Source organism: Stegastes partitus, unplaced genomic scaffold, assembly GCF_000690725.1.
Source record: "Stegastes partitus isolate 25-593 unplaced genomic scaffold, Stegastes_partitus-1.0.2 Scaffold565, whole genome shotgun sequence".
In the NCBI taxonomy this organism is placed as follows: Eukaryota; Metazoa; Chordata; class Actinopteri; family Pomacentridae; genus Stegastes; species Stegastes partitus.
The window spans coordinates 281,635-292,196 of NW_007578296.1; the positions used below are offsets into that span (position 1 = coordinate 281,635).

The 10,562-nt window shown below is 41.0% G+C and overlaps 1 protein-coding gene across 6 annotated transcripts in view; it reads left to right on the top strand.

Annotated features, from left to right (window-relative positions):
* Window positions 1-10,562, top strand: part of LOC103362261 (thyroid hormone receptor beta) — a 143,361-nt gene that overhangs the window by 29,637 nt on the left and 103,162 nt on the right. The window contains exon 1 of one of the 6 annotated variants that reach the window (XM_008288568.1): window positions 8,906-8,924. The exons of the other annotated variants lie outside the window; for them this stretch is intronic. The gene's annotated coding sequence lies outside the window, so the exon portion shown is untranslated. Of the gene's footprint in view, window positions 1-8,905; window positions 8,925-10,562 lie in introns of those variants that run through there. 6 annotated transcript variants of the gene reach the window in all.

The window sequence follows — 10,562 nt, forward strand, 5'->3', positions numbered from 1 at the left end:
AGGTACTTTACTTTTTGCACTTAGCATGGCTGTTTTTATTTTTAGGATAATAATAACGTATACTGTAGCGTAAATGATGGCAGCTGTCATCTGTGCTGTTCTAAAGTTCACACATTGTAATGGTTGTACATAAGGTTTTCCTGGGGGACAGCGGGATGTCTTTGACAGCTGGTGCACCCAGTGGACTTAATAAATAAAAGATCAGAAAAGAAATGGTCTTTCTGTAAAATAGAATTATTTTCAAGACTTCATAAACCCTGACTGAAGTCAAGTGTGGGTCACAAACGGGATACGATTCAGGCTAATATTGGAGTTACTTTTAACTGTTATTGATCTTTAGCAAACTGCTACGTAGCTTCAACAGAGGTTTTTTATGTGTGTTTTTTAAAAATTACATCCAGTTCTAAAGATCATTTCCTGTCCAGTGAACTGCTTGCACTTGTCGTGCTTTCACAGACTTGTTGTCCATTTCTTTCTTGATCTACTTACAAAAAGTTACCAAAAGCATTCAAAACTTTTGAAACTTTTATGAATGGAGCAGAACTAACCACAGCGTAGCTTCTGCTATTTGAGTAAGTGAATGACTGCTGGTAAATGGTGATAAATAAAGCAGTAATATGCAGAAGGAGATTGCTGCGGTGATGATTGCTCTGAGGCAGTGGATCACCACAAGTACATGAATGCAGCAGATGACTGTTTATTGTCGTGTCGTCAGTCGTGTTACAATTAACTGGGGACAACTTCTCTGGAAGGACGCTCGCTCAAGCATGGAGCTTTTTCAAATTACAGACTCTGTTCACATCGGACAAAAATTATCAGGAGACTTGAGATTTTGGAGTTTTCTTCCCACATCTGTTTTCTCGAAGCTGCAGCAGTCCAGCGACCTCCCAAGTTTAGTTCTGGAGGCTGCTTAAAGAGACAACGTTTGCTTTAAGGAACGCTGACAGTTTTTTAGTTTATTTTTATTTTTTTTAATATAATTGCACCTGTTCTCTGTTTTTCTGTGATTGAGATGAGAAGAAAACATTAGTCTCAGGTTTAGACCAGGCAGTTGTATTAATCAAGATCATCATGAAAGACATTTTAGAGAACATTTAAATTAGTACGTTTGTTTAGATGTTTTATGTGATTTTTAATATATTTGCTGTAAGTCAAGTCTTTTGGAGTTTTCACCTGTTCAGACTATTTCCTGTATCTTCATGCACATTAGAAGAAGGTGAGGTTGTGTCAGAAATCCCTGCGTGGCTTAGCCTAGTTTAGCTAAGCCATGACTCCAGGGGTAGATGGGTTGTCCACTAATGAGCTGTTCGATCTCTGGCTCCTCAACGGCAGCTCTGCCTCCATTGGTCTGTGTTTGTGAATGGGTAGATGAGAAACACTTTATAGAACCCAGATAAGGTTAAGAGGCACGATATAAGTCTGAACCAGCATTGTTGAAGCTAGCACAGAGCGTAGTCTAAATATAAATCAGATTCTAGATGTTTCTGAAGCTGCTGTACATGATGATACATCTGAAAGCTGTCAGAAGGATGTGATGGATTTCTTTCTCTCCTGGTTACAGTTTTATTTGTGAAGAAGTTCATTAAGTCACCACTTCTCTGAGCTAAAGGAACACAAGCCTCAGCAGAGCTTTGCCTCTTTGTCAGCTGGGCTGCAGTGATAAAAACAAACCACGGGCTGAAGTTATTAGACGGACTTTCCAAGTAAGACAAAATACTCAGTCTGAACTTGTGAAATGCCTCTTCCTTTGTGCAATTGTGCAAGCTGACACAAAGAGGGGTATTTCCTATATCTATTTATTCATCTGCCAAGTACTTCTGTCCACCTTTTATAGCTGCAGTGCTGGCTGACTGACAGCATCAGTCAAACGCCAAGTCTGGAGACGTACAGATTGTTGTTTGCCAAGAAATGGCTTCAGCACATGACTTGTCTCCAGGTCGTACATGCAATATACTACTGTTTGAGCTTTAGAGAAGCTTGTAGGTGTGTTTTAGCTCTTTGGAGGGCTCGGCTACTCTTTCTGTAACCAGTCTTGGCAAATCGTGTCCTGATTCTACTCTTTGATCTACAGACATGAGATTGATCAATCTTGCCATCTCTCTCTCAGAGTGGAAAGCAAACTGGCATATTCCTAAAAATGCTGAACATTTTCTTTTGATTCCTATTTGACGGCACAATAGATGCCAGCATCTGGTGGATTTCGTCATCAAGCTGAGTTCTGAGATAAACCTGCTGAGTGTGCACCCTGTCTGTTACCATAATCACAGACCCTGGAACGAAGGAAGAGTTCTTGCAAAAACCATCCAGATCACTTGAACATGTAGCCGTGGATTTAATCCAATGGCATCTGTGTGTAGCAGGTATTGTACTTGAAGGAGGTTTTATGGGAGTGACACAGACTCGAGAATGGCTTTTGTCATTGCTGCAGATCAGAGGGGAAGAGCAGCGAATAACCGTTGTGTTCAAGTGCAGCTTTTCCTTCTGATTAAAATCACAAACAGTCTGCAGGTAATCTGTGGGCTTCACCCAGACAAACAGAGCTCAAGTTACTCTTTTAACGTTGTTGTTGCTCTTGGCAGTCGTTGCCCTTTGACTCACTCATTGTATCTGTGATAGCTGTCATTAAATGGGACCACATTTGTATGTAAATCACAAGTCGACTGATTTGCGTCATTCATCTCCGCTGCTTTGAATATGTACCTGATCCTAATTTTATCCATGAGAGATTCCCTTTCTGATAGCGCTGCCATAGTTTTAATGGACTGAATTGTTGCATCTGTTATTGTCGTCCTGCTGTGTTTTATGTTCTTATAAAACGTTGCAGAGATCAGCATTGACGTAGCATTAGCTAACCTCACACTAGTCGGCAGTTATTGAATCATACAATATGAGGCTGAAGGACAGAAACAAGACGGGTTACATTTCTCATTTCCCATGTGACTCCGACAAAATGATCTGGATTTAGATGTCTCCTGCAGATAATCTTGTGTGTTATCGTTCTGTTGACACACACTTCCTTTACTATCCTTCACCAATATTTCAGCACAGATCTATCATCTGTTTAGTCTGTGATTATCTTTACACTCAGGTTTTAAAGTTGATTACATGACGAGTGATACCGGATTGTTTAGGCAAGCACTAATATTGATATTTGAGAGTTTAAAATATCCAGTAGTGATAAATCTGCTTACAATTATTTTATTTTATTTAATGTAATAAGGCGTTTCTGATACGATTTTTACAGAAATGTGTTGGACGAGACGTTGTGCAACTAAACAAAACAAACCTGAAAACTGAAAAAATTTGCCGCTTTCTGCCGGACAAATGATAAAATGACAGTTTCAATATATTCAGCTGATGAGCGCTGACACAGGTAACAGCAAGCGGAGGCCACAAAGTAGAGTTTATTAGATTAAATTGTCATTTAACACTCAGACCACTTGAACTGGATCAGCCCGGCCTCGCTTCCTACAGATGACCATCCTAAGAAGTAAATAACTTTGAGTTGTCATGTGACTTGCGGTGGATGGGATTAAGCATCTGTTAACTGTACACTGATCGACACTGCAACAAACTCATGTGCTCTTTTCTTCTCTTCTATGTGACTGGATCATGCTAACCAACCACCGGCTCGGCTGCAGGTAAGTGTTGATCTCTTTTGATTTGCTGCTGACTTTGAAGTCTGTGTCTCAGGGATCAGGTTTTTCCACGTTCCTGTTTGTAGTGTTGTTTCTCTTCCCTGCACACAATAATAATAATAAGTGTTCATTCTATGTGCACATATTGATTTTATTTCTAGTAAGTCATTATTTCAAATAGGTGTTGAACCCTGGAGTGTTTTTCAGTTCCTACTAACAGCTGGCGTTGGAGATCTTTCTTCTGTCCATAATGTTCGTTTTCTTTTGCTTGTGGTTAAACTTTTTTTTTTTTTCTTTACACAAAAAATGCTTTGTAAAAAAAACATAATATAAAAAGAGTGGAAATGGGAATCTGGAGGCCTGACAGCATTTTAAAAACATGTAAAGTGACTTTTTAACACCACTGACTCGTATTCTGACTTGATGTCCTCCCCAAGACAAACATGTAAAAATTATGTCATGAAAAGGTTCAATGCTGTTTTTTTTAATCCTGAAGTTTCTCGTAGTTGTAAAAAGTGTAACAGTGATCATACTGTGTGAGCAGGAAGAAAGTGTCCACAGACAGATGATGAATCCCATTCTCACATTCAACAAAACATGAACTGCCACCTGCAGAACACACACACAGCTTTTACATCACAAACGGAGGCACATCCTCGTCGTTTGACTCAGGATCAGCCAGCTGAGGCTTCACGTTGTTGTTCTTCATGTCTGTTGCTTCACATTGGTCTGAAGAGAGATGCAGTCAAGAATTTTTACAGCTGGTATAAAACGTCATTGCCATTCACTCGTTGGTATGAGGAGGCCTTTACTCTACAATTTACAATAAAACAGACTTATTGTATTTAAGCAACAATATGTTTTTATCCAGTTTATCTCAGGTGTCTTTGATCCAAAACACTCAAAGTTTGTGGCGTTACAGTTGTGGAGCTGTTACTGACTGAATTCATTTCTTGGTGTTTTATGGATCAGGAAACAAGAAACGATGGTCGAATGTGTTCTTGACATCAGCTTTATGAGGTCATATGATGTCGTGTTGTGTTTGCAGGTTGTTCTGCTGCCCGATCAAAACTATTAATACTGCTCAGTGTGACCGGCAGGGAGACTTGACTTTGATTCTTTGTCTTTGGTCTTGATTCTGGTATTTCAGTGTGTGACTTTGAAAAACTACCTCACGCTGAGGTATTGCATCAGCATTCACATCATCCATCCATCATCTGTACTGACTTTATGGTGTGGAGGCTTGCAGGAGGTTGGAGAATATTCCAGCTGACACTGGCCAACAGGCTGCTTACAGTCAGTAGTCACAGGCCGACCTCAGCCTCTTGTGCATGTCTGTGAACTGTGGGAGGAAGCTGGACCCACACAAAGGGGGACCAGCTGACCAGCAGGTCCAAACCCAGAGCCGGGGAGCTGTGAGGCGACAGCGCTGCAGCACATGTCCCCACTCGGGTACCAAAGATCTCAAAACACACTTTACACTAATTTTCATACGTACTGCTCCACTCGTATTCTGACTCCATAGCTACACAAAACAAGCGTCTCCTTAGATGGAAGCATTCGGTTTGATTGGAAAACCAGAGTGAGGATCAGCACAGCTTAGATGTGTGTGTGACAGCACTTTGAGTGCTTTGAAGAACATGTGGAAGCTGTTTCCAGCTTTTAAATGATTTGTCTTCCGCCAAAGTCGCCACAAATGCAGCTGTGGTCTCTTTAGATGTTTTAATTATTAAATAGGGTTAATTGTTGTTTGTATTATTATTTTTTAATCAGAATCACTGAAAGTATTTTCTCAGTGAATTTGCTAAAACCTCGTGTTGTCTCTATTTTTTTCCGGTTCTGTTTCTAAATCCAGATTCCCTGATTCAGTGCATGATTTCTACAAAACGGATAACACGGGGCCTTGTGTGGGTTTAAACACTACCTGTGCCAGTGCCTACAGCAAAACCTCTAGTTGTGTGGCCTAATGTGATCCTGTTATAATCGGGAGTGGATTTATGTTAGGTATGAGGAGATTATGAACCCCCTGGCAGCCAGTGTGGAGTCTGTGCTGTGTTTTCATGCTTCAGGGAAAGTTGAAAAACGCTCTCAGGCTTGGTTGGGGTTGAATTATTCATGGAGATGGAGTGAGAGGAGCTGTAAAAGCCTTCATCTTCACTTTTCTGCCCCTGGCTGTGCTGCTCTGTGGAGTGATGGGGTGAGTTGGGGTAAGAAGGCACGTGATTACCCTTGTAGAGTATCAATACCAAACGGACTGGTCGGGTAGAAGTTGGTGGAGCGGCGATGCAAATGAGGTGGACCAGGTGCCTCGCAGATTTCCATCCAGACCTCAAATTTCTGGGATGTTCTTAATCCATATCTACACATGTGTTTCTTATTTCGGTTCAGCCATCATGCTTGTAGTCACTCTTGTACAGCGTATACTGAAGCTGTCACGGCTGTCAGCAGGTTGCAAAATGACTAAACGTTGTATCGTAGTGGAGCAGTTCTGACACCGAGCTACAGTAGTTTATTATATAGATGAACAAGTTTAACCGGCACTGGAAACACGACCATTTCTCCAGATAACGCTATCAGCAGAGGACACTTCTATCGTAGGACTGAGTTTGTCATACAGTATGTTAGGATGGATACCAGCAACAAAAGCATTAAGTACTAAAAACTCAGCTTCAGTTTGTTTGATTCTTGATGATTCGATTAAATCAGTTAAAGTCCAGAAGTTTCTTTTACAGTCAACAAGTGAGAAATTTTGTTCTTTCCTTGAAAATAAACATCATAAAATGCTGTAGGCAAAATTTATAAAAGCAAAATTTGTGAACACATTTTGTGGTGAGGGCTGCACGGTGGCTCGGTGGTTAGCGCTGTTGCCTCGCAGCTAGAAGATCGCCGGTTCACGTCTCGGTGAGGACATCTGGGATCTTTCTGCGTGGGGTTTGCATGTTCTCCCCGTGCAGCGTGGGTTCTCTACGGGTTCTCCGGCTCCCGCGACCCCAGTGAGGATTAAGCGGTGTATAGATCATGGATAGATGGATTTGATGGTGGTAAAACTGTCGACAATCTTTTTTCTGGGGCAAATGCAAAACGACTAAAACTTGACACATCTATATTAAAAAAATAATTTTAAAAAATGTTTGTATATATATACATATATGCGTGTGTAGCCTGCTAGATGCTAAGATGAAGTAAAGCACATTCCCGCTAATGATTACTTTGAGCGCTGACAGGACAGAAAGTGAAAGTCTGCTCACTAATTCATCTGAGCTGTTTGTGTTGACAAGACATCAGCCTGATACCTACTGACAGCCGGCTAGCTAGCATTAGCTATCCAGCAGACTGAATAAAGGAGAACGCACACACTCCTCAGTGGACTTGCAGGGCGAGTCGTCAGAGGTAATAGCTCATTAAGACGCAAATATCTTCTGGAGGCAACCTCCAGACTGCATCCTGAGTCATGACAGTCTGCAGCAGGTCCCCATAGATACAGGAACTATTCTACTGGACTGCCGTGCCTCAAGTTGGGTCGTCTACAGGTTGGGCATCAAGAACCACTTCCAAGTATGAAAGTTTAATTTTGATTTGCTTATCAGTTCTTGAACAAATTTCACTTGTGCTACTTTATCAATGGCGTTCTGCAAACACCTGCTCTATATCTATCACTACCTGCCTGTACGATCAGTCATGCCAGTCCAACGCTCGTCTGTCTTCCCGTCTCCTGAAGCAGTTATCGTAATAGATCACGAGTCTGCTACTATTCTAAGTAAACAGTTGAGCTGCTTGATTGGCAGGAGAGCAGCACAAGTTGTGTGATAATCTCATAGCAGTCACCATAATTTAATTTAAATGTGGCCTTCATAGAATCAAATCAGGAATCGTGTTGAACCCAAACACATAAGAAGAATCAGACTCATGAAAATACGATGCTCAGGTGTTGTTGTGTAACCAAATGTTCTCTATATTTAACGTTTTTTTTTTAAACTTGTAATGACCTTTTTGTGCATTTCATAGATACTCTGTTTGTATAAAATATACATTTTCCCCATCATGCAGCCCTTGCTGAACAGCCCTAGTCATGAATTGTCCTGATATTTATTGGCTAATCTGAGTAGAACGAGCTGAATGTGGTATTTTTCTCATTGTCAACAAATCCCACGTGCAGAGCCAAACCAAACAGATGTATCCTACTGCCAAGTATTGTTTGTATATCCAAAGCCTGATAATATCATACAGTAAAGCTCATAAAAACATCAGTGAGCCACACTGTTGTACTGTGTGACATGTTACCATGAACACACACAGTTTGGTTTATTCTGACTCAGTCCTGCGCTGGAGCGTTACATGTAGACGACTCCGCCGCTGAAAGTCTCCAACAAGCGTACTTGTCTCCTGTTTGAAGCTTGATGAACTAAAAAAATAGCAGATTAAGTTATCAAGTGTGAGACTGTAACCTTCTCTCAAGTAAGTGAGAGCATTTCAGGGTTTTATGGTACCAGACAAATCTGTGCCACATTTTAATGGAAACCCCGCTGATGACACATTCGGAGCTGTTTATGAAGCTCAGTTTGGTGACAGTTTGTAACAGCTGTGGTGCATCCCGAGTAAAAATTAGAGACACTAGTTTCTTTACAAACAGTAGCCACAGTACACAAGGCTGATATGCAGCTGTAAACCATGTCCTGCAGTGACAGACACACCCAAGTTCTGATTAAGTGGTGGGACAGCTGTCCATGTGCTGACGTACCAAAACTGTGGCATTGAAGCTGTCGGTGCTGCAGTGTGAGGCAGCAAAAAGTAGTTCAACAAAAGTCAACCTGTCCGTTGGAAAATGGTCAGTGTCACAGTTTACCAGTGTTCTGATATTAAACCAGGGTTTCCACAGATGTTTTTGCTTCACTAGCAATGCAGACTGAAAGTGATGTTGGTCTCTTCATCCAACACGTTTGTTCTCTCAGTCAGCAGACAGTAGTTCCAAATGATTTTGTTGATTCTCTGACATTTCTTTAAGCACCACCATCACGTTTCCTCTTTACCTTTACTTCTTGATATCTTCTCTGTTGGTATCCATTAGAATTATTGTTCCACTTTCCATTAAATGAGCTTTGGATATTCATGGGCCCCACAGGATGAATCTGAGTGTTTTTCTTTTTCCTGTGACCTTTTAGGCCAATATGCACCGGAGATGTCTCAATGTTTAAGAGATCAATGGGCAAAACACAGGGCAGATTGCCGTGACCTTTGCTTAGCAGTTCCACGCTCCTAGAGGAATAAAGGCTTTTGATTTTGGTAGAGGTAGGAATCCTTGGGCATCTTTTCAATCCAATTCAATTTAGTTGTATTAATGTAACGGCAATAACAGTCGGGGCGTCTCAAGGGGCTTCACAGAGTCTGAACTCTCTGGAGCCAGCACTGGCAAGGAGTTTTAAAACTGGTTTTACTGGGACGACGTAGAGGGACAGGAAAAAGAGAGATTTATCCAGTTCAGGTTTTTGGTGCCTCACTTTGATTCATAATTGATTTGAGAGGTAAAAGAATTCTTGATTTCCCGACAGGAAAACGGAGACGTTGCTTTCATGCTTTTACTTCATTGTGCGCCACACCAGTCACTTGTAACAGCAAAACATGCAGTAACTGAAATTATCCAGTTTGGAGGCATGTAATATGCTTCCAAATGACTGTCCTGTTACTAATGTAATGTCATCAGCAGTGACAATCGTTGTCGCCAATCACTGAAGCCTGTCGTTATCCACTACGCTGTACAGGCACAGTGAAGCTTCTTCTGCTTCAATTTGTGATGGGGAAGCTTAAACAAAGTACTTCACTTTGATTTTGTGTATGCCATCTGTAAAATTATTGTTATTATTATTATTATTATTATTATTATTATTATTATTTTATTATTATATTATTATTATTGTGATTATTATTATTTTTATTATTATTATTATGGTGATGATGATGATGATTATTATTATTATTATTATAATGAAATGCCTGGTAGTGATGGAAAAGTTCTTCCTCTTTACAACTGTGTTATCTGCTGGATGAATATAAGTATATAAGTCTGGATGTTTAGCAGTCAGATAGCCAACACGTTATTAACTTTGCTCTGCCAGACAGGTGGTGCACAGTTTGTGTATCAGTACTTGCTTTTTGAAAATCGTGTGACTGAACTGTAAATGCAGCAAAAGGTTGTAAAACCGTGACCTATGAGCCAAAACTGAACCACAACACTGTCCTTCTTTGAGGGGTTCTTTTGAGGGTGATCTGGCCAAAACATCACATGATGATCCTCTGAAGTAGAATCTCCATCCACAGTCTGAGTCACAAACTTTTACCACAGATTAAGTTCATGTGATCAAATTATTAGTTGTGCGTATGACTGCCTGGATACAAAGCCATGCAGTCATTTTAACTCAAGGCTTAAGGGCTAACTCCCTCATCTTTTATTTTGTTGTAAAAGTTCTGACTGTAAGCAGCAGTTTGTATTTCCACTGCTTTGACACTTGTTTTGAAGGTTGTGCTGCAGCTTCCCCATCCTGTCTCATATCTTCTACCTCGACCAGGTTTCTGTTGTGGCGTCATTCAGCTGCCTCCAGCGAGTCTCGTTCTGCCAACAGATTCCTACTCCGCTGTCTTGGACTGCAGTGGGGATGATCGTTGGTTTTCTCATCACAGCTGGACTTCCTGGTGTCCAGCCTTGATGAGCTTGGCATAGCAACAAGTGATACGGTTGTCCACCTGCTGCAGGTTCTGGTTGTCGTGGTCCTCCACCTCACAGCAGATCTCCTGCATCGCACAACGAAAACTAAATCCAGAGAGGAAGAGACTCACTAGAGAGGCAGCTGGATGGCTGACCAGCTTAAAGTCACCCTTAATAGTACGATTTGTACGATTCCTTTGAAAAGCACATCATATGCCAAAGTATAA